The sequence below is a fragment of the Daktulosphaira vitifoliae genome, unplaced genomic scaffold (assembly GCF_025091365.1).
Source record: "Daktulosphaira vitifoliae isolate Bord-2020 unplaced genomic scaffold, ASM2509136v1 Scaffold_1, whole genome shotgun sequence".
Lineage (NCBI taxonomy): Eukaryota > Metazoa > Arthropoda > Insecta > Hemiptera > Phylloxeridae > Daktulosphaira > Daktulosphaira vitifoliae.
The window spans coordinates 78,184,974-78,204,435 of record NW_026099572.1 but is presented as its reverse complement, the minus strand read 5'-3'; the positions used below and the strand labels follow the sequence as shown (position 1 = coordinate 78,204,435).

The window sequence follows — 19,462 nt, the reverse complement described above, 5'->3', positions numbered from 1 at the left end:
CGCCAACGGTGATTTTGATCTCCCTTGAGTAATAAGAGGTAAAAAACAATTTACATGAAAAACATATTCAAAAGTAGGATAACCACTTTGTAATGGAATTTGAAAAATGAGTAATATTTGACTATATTTTAGAAAAATATACGTGTTTTATACAACTCATAAATTTAAAAAGTTAAAATACGATTTAATTTAAATTATATTTTCTTTGTACATTTAATCATATATATAATGTTATTATTTTAATTTTCGAAAAAAAATACTACCAAATAATTTATAATTCATTAGAAAAATTATCAAGAACCGTCTTTTTAAAAAATATAATAAATGATTCTAAAAAAACTCAAGTTTCAAATGAAACTTTAATTTCAGTTATAAAATGAATAGCCTATTTAAAAAATATTTTACGTATTCTTTTAATTAATACTAAAAATTTGAAATGATTGTTTAAGTATCAAGTTCGAATGTTTGAAATTCAAATTCTGAAGTATTTGACTTTAATACACTAGTCTAAAGGTAATTAAGTTTACATCTTACTAAAAAATTGAAAGAATAACAACAATTCTATGTATAATTAAAATAATTAAATTATTTTCGTTATAAAAAAAATTTATTATTAAATAAATTAAAAATAAATATTAAACGTTAATTGATATTTTGTATTTTTATATTGTTATATAATACTGTTTTACATAATGCTTCAAGAAAACCAATATAAGATGATAGTAATGAACATAAAAAAATACTTCATTATCATTAAATCGAGAATAAAGTGTGACCAAAATAGACTAATAAATATATTAGAAACATTACTCTTAATTTTCGATTAATAAAGTGATTCACGATAATAATCACTTTGTATATTTATGTCTATTATACGTAAATAATATAATTTCTAATTATTTTTCATGAATTTTTATAGAAACCATTGTGTCTATTTAATTGTAATTTTTGATTAAATTAATTCAAGGTACTAGATTACTAGCTATTGTTCAGTGAATTAATTGGATTGTCAATTATAATAGTGAAACAAACAGTCTTACTTTAAAAAGTCTTGTCTATATTTAATTCGTAAAATAATATTTTATAATTTTGTCTAAATTTACGAAATTCACTTTTAAATTTTTTTTTTGCTTCATTGCTACCTAAGCAATGAATATTTTTTTAGATGTTTTTAATATAATTATTTATTGTAAAAAAAAACATCTAATCTATTAAAAAAATATATTTTTCAAAAATGTCACGTTTAACCTTTTATTCTAAGGCGAGGGTATTCAAATTAATTGTATTATTTTTTATAAAATAATTTAATTATTTTAAACTTACAAAATGAGAATTTTGAAAAAAAAATTGTAACATCAAAATATGTAATTTAATGTTGATGTAGACATAACCATTCAAGTGTCATTTTTTCAGTTAAATTAAACTTTTTTCAAGCGATTAACAGCTGAAAACTGAAATGTTGACGACCTAAATGAATATTGACAGACAACCACTCCAGTTATTAAGTATATTATATCCTGTTTAAATTATAAATGTTTAAGAAAAAAAGTAACAGCTGTCATATTATTTGACAAATATCTGAGCTATCTTTAAAAGTAAATATCTAAAGTAATAAATTGCTTTAGAACTGGTTAAAAAGTAATTTAGTTACAGGTAATAAATGAAAAGATTTTACTTTTTAAACTTAAAAAGTTCTTATTCTAAAGTAATTATTTATAATTACACAGAGTGGCCCAGCATTCACTGACAACTTAAATAACTTTTGATCTAGTTAATATATTTTACTATTTTTTTTTTTTTTATAACAGTTAATCGTTAGGTCAATAATTATATCTCCATAATTTATAATTTTACATTTTATTAAAAATATTAATTATTTTTACATTTTAAATAAAATGTAAAAAAATCTAAAATAGCTATTTTGTAGAGTACATTTTAAGAAAAATTTTGGTAAAAATAATTCTTATTAATATTCAGTAGTAAATAGTCTGTATCATTTTGTAGTTTATGAAAATTTGGATTTTCATTTGTTATTTTACAGTATTAAACATTGAAATATGTGTTAAAAAGATTAAAAAATATAATAGTTTTATCTCTAAAGTGATAAAATAACTTATTAAATAATAGGTATTGTTCGTGTTTTCATTTGAACTGAAGCCGGTCATTGGAATGTTAATAATTTTCATGGAAAAATCCATACTAATATCATATTTAGTGTGAACAAATGGTATTTAATTCTGTCCTTTTTTATTTAACATGGTCAGAGTTTGATACCGTAGAATAAATACAGAATAATTTAAATTTTAATGAAATTTAAAGTGTTACAGAAAATTAACTACCCAGCATTAATGAGCATTTTTTTCACCAAATTGTTTTTTAAATCAATTCTAAAAATGGTAATTTTGAATTTTTTTAAACATTTTGCGTACATTTTTAAAATAAACATTTTTTTAATTGAATTATAAAAATGTTATAATTTAATTTATCATTATAGCCCTCTAGTATATTAACTATTGAAAAATAAAAAATAAACTGGATAAAAAGTTATTTAAGTTGTTAGTGAATGCTGGCCCACTTTATATATTATATAATTATATTATATCTAATATATCGAATATAATTTCATTTTATTTTCAAAAAGTATCCACAAATATTTTTTTAATTTGTTCGAACAAAAGACAACGCTTTGAGGCCTTCTTATATTTATATAATATTATCATATGTTACATCAATAGTTCTCATTCTCGTTAAATTATATTTTCTCGAATAATAATAATGAACGGATAAATATAAAAAAAGAAAATAAACAGAATTGGCGTGATCGCGACTACCGGAGAGAATAGCGTAGATTTATTCTAGAAAACAAATATTGTTTTTAGTATTTTTTTTTTTTCATTTTAATCCACTTGTTTATTATTCAATACGTAGATGCACTGTACGACTTGGTTATTTTTCTTGTTTTTACGACAGTAAATAAATAAATTAATTTCCTCGCCATTCGACGAGAAAAACTTTGATAAAACCTTATTTTAAATAATCCCTGGGCCTTTTATAAGCTTACCCAAGCGGCGACGCATCAAGTGCTTTGGAAGGAAACTATGCAAGTGGGAGAAAAAAAGGGTTTCGTCGTAAAAGGAGCTGATTCTCTTCATTTTTAGTTTTTTTATCCGCACACAATATAAAGGCTATCGGCACGTTTATGCTAGACCACTGTAATAGTTATTGGACCGAACAAACGGTCAAATTACCCGCCCAAATAGAGTTAAACGATACACGATAGTTTTGTTGTCAAAATGTTGTTGTTCTTTATCACGTTTTCAAAATGAATATTTCTTCGATGTTTCCAATATTTTGTTATCATGTGTTTTAAAAAGAAATAAGTGATAATTAACTATGCCATTACTAGCTATTCTAGCATAGTAAAATTTCATTGCGTTATTAGTATAATAAAATGGAAGTTATCAAATTTAAGATAAGATAATTTTCCGTAGCTGTAACACCTCACTACAAAAATTTACTATTTGTGTCGAAGTCAAACTTTATGTAAAATACATTCGTACTTTGGCATATCTCGTCTCTGAGTTGTTGTTAAGTTATAGTATTTAGGAAGACTATGGCACCCTCCAGGAATCATTATTGCATTCCATTCTGAAAACGTTTTGGGGAAGTAGTGGGAACGACTTTCTAACAACATGCACGTGGTGATTGAAAGTAGTATTTTAATATCTACATGGTATTTCAGTAGTCCACAGATGTGTATTCAACATGTTTTGTTTACTTCCAATATACCTCAAGTCTATCGAAATAATGAGTAGTACGAGAAAAATAAACAATATTATTCATGAATAATTCTCCAGAGAAAATTTAAAGAATATAAAAAATATTCGTGTTGAATCATTTCATATAAATATTAAGAGAATTATTTTGTTTATTTTCGTGTAAACATTTTTCAACTGCATGAAGTGTCCTACGTCACTAAATTCTTTTGTACTATTTATGACAAAAATATATATTATAGTGTATTATAAAAACACGAAAACAATTTCATATTTATATTTATGAGTATGAATAAGTGATAGATGTCAAGAGGTAAACTTCAAAACTCGATTTAGTAGGTGCGACCAATTTCCATGGATTTTATTTTTATTTAAAATCGTCAATGTATTTGCTATTTTAAGTATTATATACATATTAAACTAAAAACATTTCTCGAACGTTTTAAAAAAGTTTGTTTAAATTTTTTTAAAACTATAATTCAAACAGTATTTATGTTATTAAAAATTATTTATAGGTAATTTCATATAATTCTTCCAACTGTTTAACATTTAAACATTTTTTTAAAATTAAAAATCCAAACACAAATGTATAGTTTCTTATATTTTATCAAAATAACTATAATAGATGATTTAATAAATTAATTTTAATCCAATGTACGTAGAAAACTATAAATTTCAACTTAAAAATTTAAAAAATAGTGAAATTAAGTGTCTATAAAATATAAGGATATTCAGAAATATTTATGATTTTTTTTTTTTTAATTGAACCTAGTTAATAATAAAAATAGGTCGTCGGGAATAACGTGCTATGTAATGAATTTTTCCCATTTCATTTTTTCGTGGAATAACGTGCTGTGATTCTATCTCAATATATTTATAGAATTAGATATTTGATTATGTTTAAAGTTGGAAGAACGTACTACGCGCAGTCCAAATAATATTTAAACGAAATAACATAAGTAATTTTGTTTTTACTTGATACTGAACAATTTACAAATTGTTACATAGCACGTTATTCCCGCCGACCCTTCAATTGACATTCCACAATGTTAGTTAGCTAACATATGTCATGTATTTAGTACGACTAATACTCATCATGAGCTAAGAGTATTTTGTGACATCGAGTTTATTATCTACGTTGGTTTTTATTATTTTTTTAAAATTTTATTAACTGAATCTATTTATTATTCATTAATATTAAGTAGTATTCAGATAGTTTGAGTGTAGAATAATTTTTTCTCGAATTCTGTTTATTTCTACATTAAAAATGAATAACCGTCTACTACGATAATTTTTTTTTTTTTTTTAATCTATTAGATACATGTCCACAGCAATGTATTACAATAAAGTCAACCGCGTTATCAATTGAAAACAATTGTATGCTACCGACGCTAAACGTGGATTGCTTATAAATTATCGAACTCAGATTAACTATGGGTAGTAATCCTGCAAACATTCAAAGCTTTTAGCACAAAGTTTTCAGCAAACGCCGCACCCTTCGGATTTAAACCCTTACCGATGGCCTTCGTCGTACGGGGACTTTCATTGGTAATTCATTGTGGGAAAAAATTGTCACCCCCAACGGATTTGTTGAAAGCTCTCGATTATTAACAAAGAAGCGTACAAACACGTTCTGACCTAAGAGTTATTAATTTTGTTTCTATGCCGTTTCATGTCCAAATTTTATATGGGTTTTATATTTGCTTGTGACACGAAGAGCTAGACATTTCAATTATTAAATTTGTTTAATATTTACACTAATTTTTTATTTTAAAACAATCTGCAATATTTATAGTAACTATGGTTCACTATATTTCAAAGGTAGTTTTTTAAATATTCACGTGATTTTAAAGAAGGAAAAAATTGAATATTCGTTACAAAAGAGCTTAGTATTGGTGTGCCTGTTTCTGACAACAAACCCTTTGAAGCGTCTCAGAGGCACGTGCTTTTCACTTCCCTTGACTAGTCGACGACTAAGATTATTCGCGATGACCGTACAATGCTCAAACCCCTTTATACGATTTTGTTTGACAAAACTGTCAGAGGGTGAAAAACGGGCGTTTTTTTCCTCTTTTTAACAATAGTAGAAAACGGGTTTATTTTTTAAGTACTGCGTTTTATGCTTAACAAACGACCGAATTAACACCTAGGGTCATTGTTTGCTCAGTCTTTTTATGATTTTTTTTTATCGTCTTCAATAATAAAAAATTCAACCAATGGTTCAACAAATTTGTAAAACTTAATTTTCTTTACAAGACTGTAGTATATTAACGCAGTAGTATCACTTTAAAATGACATGAATCGTAAATTGCTGAATTCTTAAAACTCATAACTTAAGTCTAATCTAACTAATTTTAAGATATCATAAAATATTTTCTAATGAATTATACATAATATATCCATATACAGAGTAAAGTTGGACAATAAGTGTACATTATTTTTAAACTATTCAATAAAGTTTTTAAAATAAAAGCATACTTGAGAAATAATCAAAAAAAATCTTAAGTTAGTCATTATTTGTGACTACATAGCTTTTAACGTAAATAAAATTTCTTTTTTAAAAAAACGAATAAAATATTTCTCTTTGAATAATGTAAAATAAAAAAATGTTTACTTTAAATCAGGATTGAGGTTCTGATTTTCAATTAGTTTATAGTTAAATATTATGCAGTATTCGTACGAATGTTTACCTTTCTGCAATGCGGTTGAAGAAACGCCTTATTAATAATTAAGTTACATGCAAACATTATTTTTAAATATGTTTATGCATTTAAATTTTTTAACAAAAAGAATAACTAATACTTATAATTAACACATGTTTGATTGACATTTGTTAACATAAAATGTTAATCAAATCTTTTGTTATTGTTTCAGGTAAGAGTTAAAACTTTAGATACAGTATGCATTTTTAAATGGTAGACAAAAAAGTAGGTAATATATTACATTACAGATTTATATACAACTCTAAATAAAACTTTTTGAATAATTCATTGGCAAATAATTATGCTATTAAATACTAATATAATTTCCATCTCTAGACACCTTCTATTTTCCTTCAATTCTTTGTAATTATTTGGGCGATTGAATTGTAATTATGAAATATTGTTACAATTATTACAAAGATCACCCTTGCGAATTGTACGAAAAACTGCAATATCTGCTACCCTAAATGCGCTTTTCTGTTTCACGACCAAAAGAGGGGAATATTGTTGAGTAAAATTAATTTTCTTTTTTGGATTATTATTAATTCTCTACGATCCCTTAGCAATTTACTATCTGTCTCAAAAGCTATATCCGAAGGTCAGAATAATATTCCAGTTTGGAATTTTTTCAACGACAGTTTAAAATTCTTTAATATTATTGACATTGGTGTTTTTCAAAATGATACAATAAAATGGACAATATGACCAAAATATACATTCAAAATAATTTCTAATATTTCTGTTATCTAAATATTGATTGTGAATACCTCTCTCAATACCCAAGTGATTTTTACTATTAAGTTAAACTGAGTTAATTCATTTGATAAATTTCACTTTAATAGTAGTTTTTAATAACCTTACCTATTGAGTTAGTAAGATTTTCTACTTGAGTTACTGAAATTACGCCTAAATAAATTCAATTTTGCCAAACTGAATTAAATCATTAAAATACTGTGTTATTTCAAACATCAAAGAATGAATAAAACTATAAGTATTTTAAACGTTTGAACTTGTTTATGCAATTATACATGTTTTATTATGTTGCGGTGACGTGTAATCTTTTTAACATCAGAAAATACAATTCTAAAATATAAGAAAAAAAATGTTCCAAACTTACATTGAAAACATAATTGCAATGTTTTTTAGCTCCAATTTATAATAATTGGTTTTGAATAAAAAATATATATTTCTATGACTCAATTAAAAAAAAATCTCTTCTATTTCACATTTTTATCGCAAAATAACGATTTTTAATTAAGCTGCTGAATAATTAACATGTTACGATTTAACAAAACACAAATTTGTCCGTTTGGAGTTAAATAAAAAAATAAAATAAACATTCCATTTTGTATTTAAACGTTTTTTATTGTTTGTTGTTTTTTTTAATTTATTCTGTCCCGTGAATTTAATTGCTAGATCCCTGGGGCCAACTCACCTTTCAAATAATATTGAACCCCTGGGACACCATTGTAGGCTTAACTCCGGTATATATATATATATAGCAAAAACAACGCCTACTTTACATTGTATATTATACTGCATTATACTGGCTGCACTATATCTGAAGGTAGGCATTTAATGTAAATAAAACGAATAATTAAGGATTTTTAATATATAAAAAAAAATTCTTAACTGTTGATGGCAATTTGCCAACAAATATATGTGAACATTATTTCTGAAAAACCGCACAATAGAAAAAACAGGATCTTAAGTCCTTTTTATACTATTGAACCTATTAAGACCGTAATGCCGTAGTGATGGTAGGGAATAGTAACACCATGAAAACCTAATGGCTGGTATTTTTAAAATATTTATGACGCTATTCGGTCGAAGAAAAACCGGATGTAAGACAATAAAAATGTACGATTCTTAAGTTTGGCAGAGAAGGGCGAGGAGCTGTTTTTTCTTGAACCGTTTTTGTTTTTCCATAGGTGTTAAGCCGAGGGTGAAGATTTATAGTACAATGGCGTGTGAGTGTTTTTGTGAGTGTACACATTGGTAAATTTATTTGCAGTTAGTATGCACAATTCTTGTTTAAATCTGCTCGGATAATTTTCGGTAAACAATGTAAAAACATTTTGACAAATTTTTCCAATTTTAATTTTGACGATATTATTTTAGGTTATTAAGCTAAACAAACAACTTATTTATTTTTATTTTTTTCAACATAATTCTATATTTGAGTTAGCGAAAATCATTGTCTTATAAATTATTAATCTGTATAAGCTCTTGTTTATATTATTTGTTTGACTTCGGAGGATGAGACACGTAAATATCCTTTAACTTTAATTAAATACTTTAAATTATGTGTTCACTACAATATCGAGAAACTTGGTAAATATATTATTTGATATATTATTGGCAAAAATCTGATTAATATTTATTGTTATAAGAATTATAAACTAAGTAAAAAAAACCCTAATTCGTTATCTTGCCCCAAGCCTGAGTGTAAAAGTATTTAAAAGGGAAAGTCGCCCTGACGATGCCTAAAGATATAATTCTGATAATTATTAGGTTTTTATTTTTCAGTAACTGAGCCACTTCAACTAATTATAAGCCAAATATTTTATATATAGCAATTTTATATAGAAATAACGAAAAAAAAAACAATTTTCTCCTTTTAATTATTATTCGAAAATCCCTTCTTGTTCTCCTACAATTTGATTAAGTCTTAAAATTTCATCGATTTATTCACGGTCAAATTAAAACTTTACGTCGTAAAACAACCATGTTGTATTGTTTACGAAATAAGATATAAATGCGGTTTAAAACAAATATATGTATTCATTCAAGTTATTCTTGAAAAATTAATAATTTTTCGGTTAAAATATTTTAAAAAAAATGTCGCAAACATTATACAAGTCTTAAATCCAAGAAGATCATGTTGCCCCACTTGCACCGTCTCCTCTGCAGTAAAAAAAATATTTAGCAACAAGATCGTCTACCAGTACTTTTATTGATTTGTTTTGTTGTTTAAGCGATAAAAATATAATTTATGAAACTTTATACAAATAGCTTGTGAATATTTATATCAGCTCACATCAGAAATGATAATGGGTACTTCAGTAAAATCGTTTTTAATGATGCCGACGTGGGTTGACGATAGTGGCGATGAGTAAGAACTATGGCTGCTAAAAACTTAAGTATATTATGAAGACGGCACAGTTTATCATAAAACGGAAATCACGGTAGAACGCTTTAACTTTTGTGCAAGTAACTCGGTGGTGTATGGCGACGAATCGTGTATGAGTACTTAAATACACGTCCGTTTTCATCCATTAGTTGGCTTTAAGAGGGTGCAAGTCATTGAAACGCACTGTCTTAATTTAACACTATACATACAACATGCAAAATCCAACTTTGTACAGCGTGTGCTTGAACTGATTTTGTAGTCTGCTTGACGACTATCTCCCTTTTGACATAATATTTGAAAAAGCCTTTCTATGGATTTTCTGAGGTTTTTACGAATGATAACTAAAGCTGACAAAATTCGATTTTCTAATTATTCGAGTTTGTTTTGAATGTTCTCACATAAATTACAATTTTACGATGCAATTAAAAAACAACTTATTGTACACTTGTTTTTTTTTTTTATGTTGCGACGTAAAGAAATAAGACGCATAAATAAAGTACATGGTTTTATTAATAAGTGTTAAGAATATTGTTACACGTGTCTGCCAAAATGTTTCCACGAGTATAATTTTTCGGAGTAGTGCGTTAAAAATGAAAAGTTCTCGGCTAATCTTGTTACTGCGATCCCAAAAGTAGTTGGCGTGTAGTTATTATATTCATTCGATGAACATAATTTATGTAATATACAAGTTAGAAGAAATATGAAAACTTCTAGGGACAATTGGAACTGACGTTCAACTGATGATGAACGCGTACGGACTAGTTGGAAATTAATTATTTAAAAGGTTACAGAAGAGCAATTCATTTGAAAACTGTTTTATTGTTACACACTACAAGTAATTCTTCGTATAATCTGCCGTGAAAGCTTTTCGTGTTATTGTTTTCTTCGGTGTGTCTTTTGAATTTGATAACATGTCCGACCTTTAAACGTCGTTTTAATCTATTAAACGCAGAAGGAAAGGATTATAACAACAATAATTAAAATACGTTTTTCCCACAGAGAGTTTCTGACTTTTGCTTTTCCATATAAATGTCAGCAACGCCAGTTTTTGATAAGCATTACTGTCTTCGGGTAAAATAAAATTTCTAAAAATAATAATTCCGTTCTTAGCAATTAAAATGAAAAAAATATCGAAAAATATAATTGTATGCGACTAACAAGTGTTGTTTTTAATTATTAATGAAAGCGGTGATTCGTTAATAACAAATATACCCTGTTATAATTATATTAATAACATTATTATGTAAAATTGTTATTTCCTTGCCCGTACTATCTTTTGAATTCGGTTGTTCAAATTTTAAGTTTTTTCCATTGTCTTATCAGTCGAATAGGAGGAAAGCGGTTGAACTTAGCAGACTCGAACGCGATATAATACATTTGCATAATTAGATAAAAACTTAAAAGCAATGCAATCTGAAATAAATTGTTTTTTTTTTTTTCGTAATTTATCGTAACGGTATATTTTGGTGATGTCATTGGCCAAACCGAAGTGGCGTCGACGGCGTGGCAATTATAGATGCTCTTGTCAGTATTTTAAATTAACGGCCTTTTAGTTACGGACTCTGAATAAGATGGTAGTAGAAGTACTGGGATAAAGGATCTTTTGGAGCTTATTCGATTATCTGATTAACGCAGTGAAGACTAACCTTTTGCACGCTAGGCAAAATATTGAGGGTATTTGAGTAAATTTATAACTCAATTTATCTCAGAAGTTTTTAAAGTATTTGATTTTCTATGGGCTTTGATCGTTTTTACATTTACAAATGTTTATTAAAAGTTTGTTTATTATTTTTCTAGTAATTTTCAAATTACCATGGCTCATATTTTTGAAATTGTTGACAAGGTTTCTTTTTTAATGCGAGACATCTTTTGCGGGTCAGATCGACTGTTGGCGTGGCAACGCGCATTATCACACGGCTCGACGATCCCCATACTCGCTGCTCTGAACTTCTAGAATATCTTAAGCGTATGCCCATTAGGGGGGCACGACTCTCTTTCCACTTAGCTGGGCGATCTCCCCTCTTTCTCATCGCGATTATTTTGTATACCTATAGCGTATACACGGGTGTCCGTTAGGGGAGAGGGCATGGGAAACATATTCCCGTGAAAATAGATGATTTATAAAAGTGGTTCTTTTAATGTGTCGTATACTATAGATGGGGGCTCACTGATGGAGCGAGAAAGGTGACATATCCCCCTTGGAATATGTGTGATTCTTAAAAAGTAGTTCTCTAATTTGAGTAATTTTAAGATATATGACAACATAAATTTCACAAAAAAATCGTATTACTTTCAAATGAAACACAGACAACGTGTTCCAGAGTGATCAATATCATTGCAACGTTTTACGTATACGAGTAGAGCGTGATAAAAAAAAAAAAGTATCACATATTTTCCATCTCATGCTCCCCTAATTAGCGCCCAATTACAGCTTGCGATGCGTTAAAAGAACCACTTTTAAGAATCACATAATTTTCAAAGGAGTATGTTTCATACGCTATAGGTACACAAAGTAAGTGCGATAAGAAAAAGGGGAAATCGCCCAGCCAAGTGGAAAGAGAATCCTTCACTCGCTTGTTGCGACGGATCGCTACGCCAATAACTGGTCTGATCTACTGCTAAAGACTTTCCACGTTAAAAATATAATATATATCATAAATACATAATATTTATTTTCGGATATTTGTTATTCAATAAGTCAACTTTACTTTATTAGATAGAAATTGTGTTATATAAAATTTTGGACGAATAATAATTAAAGATGTTTTTATTAACTATAATGTCAAATAAACATATCAAAAAATCTACAATTTTACATCGTATTGCTGAGTAAGCATATGAAAAGTAAAAATATTGTCAAATAAAAAATTCTGTATTAATTAAAAACCATCCATAAGAATAATTTTGTAATTTATACCTCATGAACAATAAATAACTGATATAGTATTTATTGATGATATTATTTTGCTAGTTCTGTATTGTTCTGACAATGTATGTGGTTTAAATCTATAGGCAAACCGGAAATTTCCAAATTATTAATGGTTTGCATTTCTCTAAAAACGCATTGCCATTATTCATTTAAATAGTATAATATAATATTGACAATGCACGCGGTCTGATTATCGTGAACCCTTTTTGCTAATACCTTGTGCATATAAAATCGAGTGCCTTATTATAAATGGTCATTTCAAAATAACTATGATATAAATTTATTTTATAAACACATTAAATTTTTGTATTTTTCAGAGTATACGTTGTAAATTTTTAATACCATTAATATTCTACTGGATTAAAAAATGTGTTAAAACTAGTGTGTTCAAATGACATTAGCAGAAATACATTTTATTCAACAAATGTAAACTATTTATCGCTTATTTTTTATTTCAATTAATGGATAAATAATTGAAATATTTCACGACTTTCGTACAAAAGTCAAGTGTGTTCTAAGCATACAAGAGAAGAAGAAAATTTGGCGCATTCCTTATTAAGCAGCTTAATTAGTCTTTGTAATTGTATTATCCGTTAATGTCCTTTTCAGTAGCTCGTGACGTTAATGCGTATAAAGATTTATAGGACTTAACACTAACGTACGCGCAAAGTTTAATTTACACGACAGTTAATGCAGTATTGTTTAAGTGTAATATATAGTAATATAATTAAATGGCAACTTTTCCATCGCCGGCATAATAGGAGGTTTGCACCTAAACAGTCGTTTTAAAACTTTTTGTCGGTCGATCAACGTGATTTATAAAGATTGATCGGGTGGATTGGGACTTTCGTGAAATCGTTCTGGATCCCGAAAAAAAAAACACAACAATTTCCTCAACTTTTCTACCATTAATTAATTAACGGGCACCGTTTTTTCTGTTGGCATTGCAAACAACAGCGCACAGTGCACACTCGAACTCGTCGACCGCATCGCACGTACGCCGTTTTATTATTATTATAATATATATTAACTATGAAAGTCATTATGCGACGGATGTTGGTTTAATTAAACGAGTGCGGTGTTGTGGTGTTGGGGTGCGTATACGTTTGTGTTATATTGGTCGTTTAGTGCAATAAAGGAGAAGGAAACGGCAACCCATGTAATCGCGCCGTATTAATATATACACGTACGGCGACACCCCAACAGCCCTGCACTACCCCACCCCACATATGTGTTTGTGTGTTAAACCCGATTTTTGAACGCGGCAAAAATATAATAAAAAAAAAAAAAGATGTATACACTTAAGCGTACAATGCTGCACGCAAACAATAACTGCTGATTTCATAGAGCTCGATCATGATTCACTGTGGTGCCGGCGGCCAACTCAAGGGGAAAACGACGTTGATATTTTTTTATTTGTTCTCTTTAACCATATTAAAAAACGTGCACGCCCATATTGTAAATGTAGCTCTTGTATATGATTTGCTCTATTCGGCGGTCGATCGGCTGGGAAACTAACAATTGCGATGAAAACTTTTTTCCTTTAAATAAATTTACATAAAAATAGCAGAGCGAAATATAAACACAGTTGTAGTCGCTAATTTTTTTTCGTTCTTGCATAAATAGAATAACTATACACCTTATTAAAAGTTGTTCACAGTTCAGTTGCGTTTGCAATTATTATGTCGAAAATGTCGACTCTATTAAGAATATTAAATGTCGCATGTATTCTTACGCACGTGTACTCTGCATGTATTGTTATATCAATTATAATGATGATTGTTTGACGCATAAATTTTGCCTCTATTAATTAACCATAAAAGGAAAATAGCAAAAATAACATTAATGAAATTAAATTCCTCGTTTATAAAATATATATATATATATCAGCTTAGTCTGAAACAGTATCATGACACTTTTCGGTTTAATGCATTAACCTTGACGTACTTGGATAAGCTACAGCGTTGACAACGACGCCGTCCAGCCACTCTATTTTGTTAATGGTGTAAACAAACAACTAAGTCTCTACTTTTCTGTTAAACGTGGCAGAAGTAGGCACTTCAAAGCTCTCATTAAACTAGGTTATACTTGACCTTTTTACTTTTCAAGGCGTCGTCTTCAACAGTACCCTTTAACCTTACAGTAATTCGCTGTTCACTAGCATATGAAAATCACTTCTCTTTAAATTTAAATTTATGTTAACTTGTACCGACATCTGTGTACCCGTCAACTTTTGTATATTGTTTAAACATTAATGGTACACAATCAGTAACAACTCCCAGTGCTATGAACCTTTTTTTTGCACAATACTTGTATCTGTCTGAAACAGGTGTGACTGTAATTTACAAAACATCTAATCTGCATATGTTTGTACATTTTTAAGATCAATATGATATCCGTTTCATAGTTGAAATTTCTCGAGTAAATAATTTACCAAATGATAATTCAAATTTATTATTTTGCGTTAAAAAGTAAGTATATTGACGAAATATGCAAAGCTTGTAATGAAATACATTTTCTAAGGTAACAATAAATCATTCAATTTATTTGACTTACAAAACATCAGAATTATTCTTTTTAAGTCTACATGATACATCAAAATACCTATAAAAGCTAATTATTAGTTTATTTGTATTTAAAAAATATTCGAAAAAGCATTTTTCTTAATTTTGCGAGTGAGTGTATTTGAAAATTTCATTAGCGTCACTCACTTTAAAAGAACAAAGATCTTTGTCTTTAAATAATAAATAAATGTCTCTTTAAATAAATAATCTCTTTAAATATATTTCAAAAAAGATTTTATCAATAAAAATGACATTTATACTAATTTATACACGTAAAGTTTAAAGTTAACAGCTTAATTAACAATCACGTCAATGGTATTTCTTATTTTCTGTGATTTTGTCATTTTTACTTAAGACCAAGATATCTTTTACTGAGGTTTTACTACATTTAATGTCAATATTTTTTTCATATATCACATTTATGAAATTTTACTCTTTTTAGGAAACTATTATTACTTTTTATTAATTATTTCAATTGTTTTAGAAAGTTATTTACTGAAATTAAAATAATAGAAGGAATTATATATTACTCGTTATAAAAAAAATTTCATCGATACACAAAAATTAAAATATTATTCTAATATTTTTAACCATTTTTTTTTATTTGAGAAATCAAATAAGTACTTTTTCAGTATAAATTTTGCAATTTTTATTAAAAAGAAATTTTTTTTCAATACAACATTGTAATGAAATTAATAGTCGTATTAGAAAAACGGAAACTGATAAATTTTAAAGTGGTTTTTGCTCAACCATACGTTTGTCAAAGTAAGAAATAAATAATTGTAGATTTTGGCAAATATTAATAACTCGAAATTGTTGACAAGACAGCTATTTTTCTTCGTATTCTATACAACCTACGAGATATACAAAGTAATATTTTACGAGTAGTAAGCTGCAGGTGTTAGTGACAATAAGAGTCGAAAGCTATATTGTGACTACAAAAGTAATATGCAGAAAAAAAGGCACGTAACCGGTGCCCTGCATACAGTCACTATTCAAACAATACAAATAAATAAAGATAAAAAAAATACGTTCGTTCGGCTTGTCGTTCAAATTCCCACACATTTTCTACAAGACAGTATATACGTACATTTTTGCAATTGGAAAAGATATCAAATCCTATGGATAGCAGAGAACCATTTTAAGAGCATCTTGTAAGCGTATAAATTATTCATAATGCACTTGCTCGTAGAACACAAAAAACCTTAGGTCTACATCAATATTCGACGCCAAAAAAACAAGTGGAAGTGCTTTTCATTTTGTGATAATTAAGCAATGTTAACAATACTAATTGAACATTCTAAAATCTATTGGAAATTAGATGAAAATCTAATATTTATTTTTTTTAATTTCATTAGTATATTATTGATAAATAATATTAGTCATGAATTCAAAAGAACATTTAAGATTAAATATATTTTTTAACCATTTATTTTATGTTTTATACATTTTGACCAAAAAGACAAATTAAATTTAAGGTAAATATTTTATGAATAATTATAATCATATTTGTTATATTTAAGTATTTGATGTAGAATTTTTCACAATAAATATTAATTTACAGTATAATATATTTATAATTTTAAATATTATTATTATTTAGTAGTTTTGTATTAACGATAATGCACTCTTGTGGGGTTGTTGGAATTTATTGCTCAGTTTATGTTGTGCTGCACTCTGCCAACAAAAAACTGTATCTCTAAAAAAACACACCACCACTTGCAAGCGTTATAGTTACTTATTATTAATTGCTTTAACTCATAATATAATTATTTCATTTAAACTGTATACTTTTTTTTTAAAAAAAAAAAAAAATATTTTATGAATTTAGTTCATTTTATATTATTTTTGCAAATTTTACAATTAATTATTGTAAGATAAGTAACATAAACTTTTAACTTTTTCCCATTACATTTTTAAAATATTATTTCTAGTTTCTTTAAAAACTAGAGATTTAATAGTTTTTTTATTCATTTAAATCTTTGGCTGATATAACTATTAGTTAAAATATACTATGAATTATACCTAATTATTAAAAAAAAAGTGTACATTATTTTGCTCTTTGTGGTACTTGCAATTAACTTATATTTTGTAATAATGATTTTTTTTTAAAGAATTTGAAAATATTCTTATTTTTTCTAAATTTGGTCTTAATGTGTTGAATTGTCGTTGATATTGAGTTTAAGTCGATCATTTTGATAATTGAAGCATTCCATAAAAATGGTGAGATCACTCCACATATTAAGAATTGTGGTGGGTCTTTTGGACATGAGTAATCCACATGAGTCTGATGTGTTCTTTTTACAGTTTGAGTATGAATTTAATGGTATAAAAACTGACATAGTTATAATAGTAATAGGTTTTTAATAATAATATTCAGAAAATAAAAACTGGTTACTTTACTAATTAGTCAAAAGATTTTATATTAAAAAACATATTTTGTGTCATTATTCGTAAAAAATCGTTTATATTTGTTGATGCATTTCTTTTAAACTGCCTTTAATTTTTAACGTAATGTCGGTTATTATAAAAACATTCCATTTCATGCTAAGTGTATCAATGTTTGTATTATAAAAAATAATTAATTGTAGAATTTTAAAGAAAATATTTATTTTCCTATCTTTCAAAAGGTAAATAGAGGGATACATAAAATCTTGATAGGTTCAATAACGAATAAGCCTCCTCTGAGATGATATCAGTGACAATCGTAATCGACGCACGTTAAATCCCAAGAGACTTTATCTCAGCAAGAGGTCACAATCAATTCCAACCCTTTTACTAAAAGATGGCTGCGTTTAGATGTTGACTAAAGTTTGTCGTTATTTTTATTTTTCTATACAATCAGTACTGAGAAAAATCACTGGCCAAAGAATAACCCTCCATCGTAGTTTTGCTGCAGTTGTGAACGTTTGATAATCAGATATAGGATATTGAAGGGTCACACTCAAACACTTCTATTATTAGTAGAAAAATGATTGTACACAGTAGGTGACTGATAATTGTATTAGACCCCTCGAGTGTGTGTTTTGTTTTTTATCCCTAACCGATACAGATTCATATATGCCATGAATAAGAGGGTTCTCTGAGCTTATTACTATTCTGTATCAAACGGCGTTATGTATTAATACGCCGTATGGTCAAAGATTATTTCAAAAGCTAAATAATGTAAACACCAAAGTCATCAATTCATGTTACACTTTATATTCTCTCTTAGAAATAAATTTAACATTCGTGTATTAGACGTTTTTAACACGCACAGTTAAAGACAAAATTTGGATAAATGTTGAGATAAAATTTCTTAATTTATGTATAAATTTTCTGTACTTTATGTCAAGACTAAAGAATAGCGTGTATATAAAAAAATATCATACTGACGTTGAAAATGTTACAATCATTTCTTACAGTGTTTATAATTTATAAATCATATTGAACATTTTGTTAAATTTGCAAAGTTGATTATTTTTTTAATAAATAAATATACTATTATTTAATATTATATTACTACTTATGACTTTGCCGATAAATTGTGTAACAATTTTTGTGTAAAAAATAATAAAATATTTTTCAATAAAAAAAAAATAGCATAGAATTTTAAAAGTCTTAATTGATTTTATAATAAAACAAATAATATATTTCTGGAATATAAATAAATATTTATTTGTAGTTTGATAGTTAGCAAACATTAAAGGTATTTTCCTTTGTTAGTTTTTGTCAGATAATTAGTTTTTGGTAGTATAAATAAAAGACAAATTATTTTTAATATTAAATATATTATATGGTTTTTGTACTCGGAAACGAATTGATATGAAATTTGTGTTAATCGGAATTAGTGTCGAACTAAACAATAATTATTTTGTGTGACTGTTATTTTGAATAGATTCATGTGCTTTATTTATAAAATAAAATAAAATAAAATAGATTTTAAGTATTAACAATAGTCTGTCATTGCAAATAATCTGTTAATATTCACATCATACCTATTTCAAAAGCGTTAAACAATTATTTAATTTAAAAATTGTTCCATTGATATGGCTGTAAAATTGTTATTGTTTATTGTATTTCAACTGAATATTAACACAACCAATGTACAATTAATTATAACAGTTAAAAACAGTGTAGGTAATAACACTGTTGGTAACAGTGTAAAACAGAAATGTGAGTATTTAATGTAGTTTATAATTAAAAAAAAAATTAGCGATTGATATAGTCATAAATAAATAATAATAATAATCCCAAGTTTAAATAACTAGATTTATGAAAAAAGCATCCACTTGTATGTGCCCCTATTTAAATCCAGCCGTTATCGAACAAACAGTAGGACGAGGAAAAAAGTGCGAGGGCGACGGAGTGTATGATCA

General features: G+C 27.1%; 1 protein-coding gene across 5 annotated transcripts in view; it reads left to right on the top strand.

The window, feature by feature from the left end:
• LOC126896012 (semaphorin-2A) overlaps positions 1–19,462 on the top strand; it is a 205,632-nt gene that overhangs the window by 66,127 nt on the left and 120,043 nt on the right. The window contains exon 1 of one of the 5 annotated variants that reach the window (XM_050668418.1): positions 6,687–6,703. The exons of the other annotated variants lie outside the window; for them this stretch is intronic. The gene's annotated coding sequence lies outside the window, so the exon portion shown is untranslated. Of the gene's footprint in view, positions 1–6,686; positions 6,704–19,462 lie in introns of those variants that run through there. 5 annotated transcript variants of the gene reach the window in all.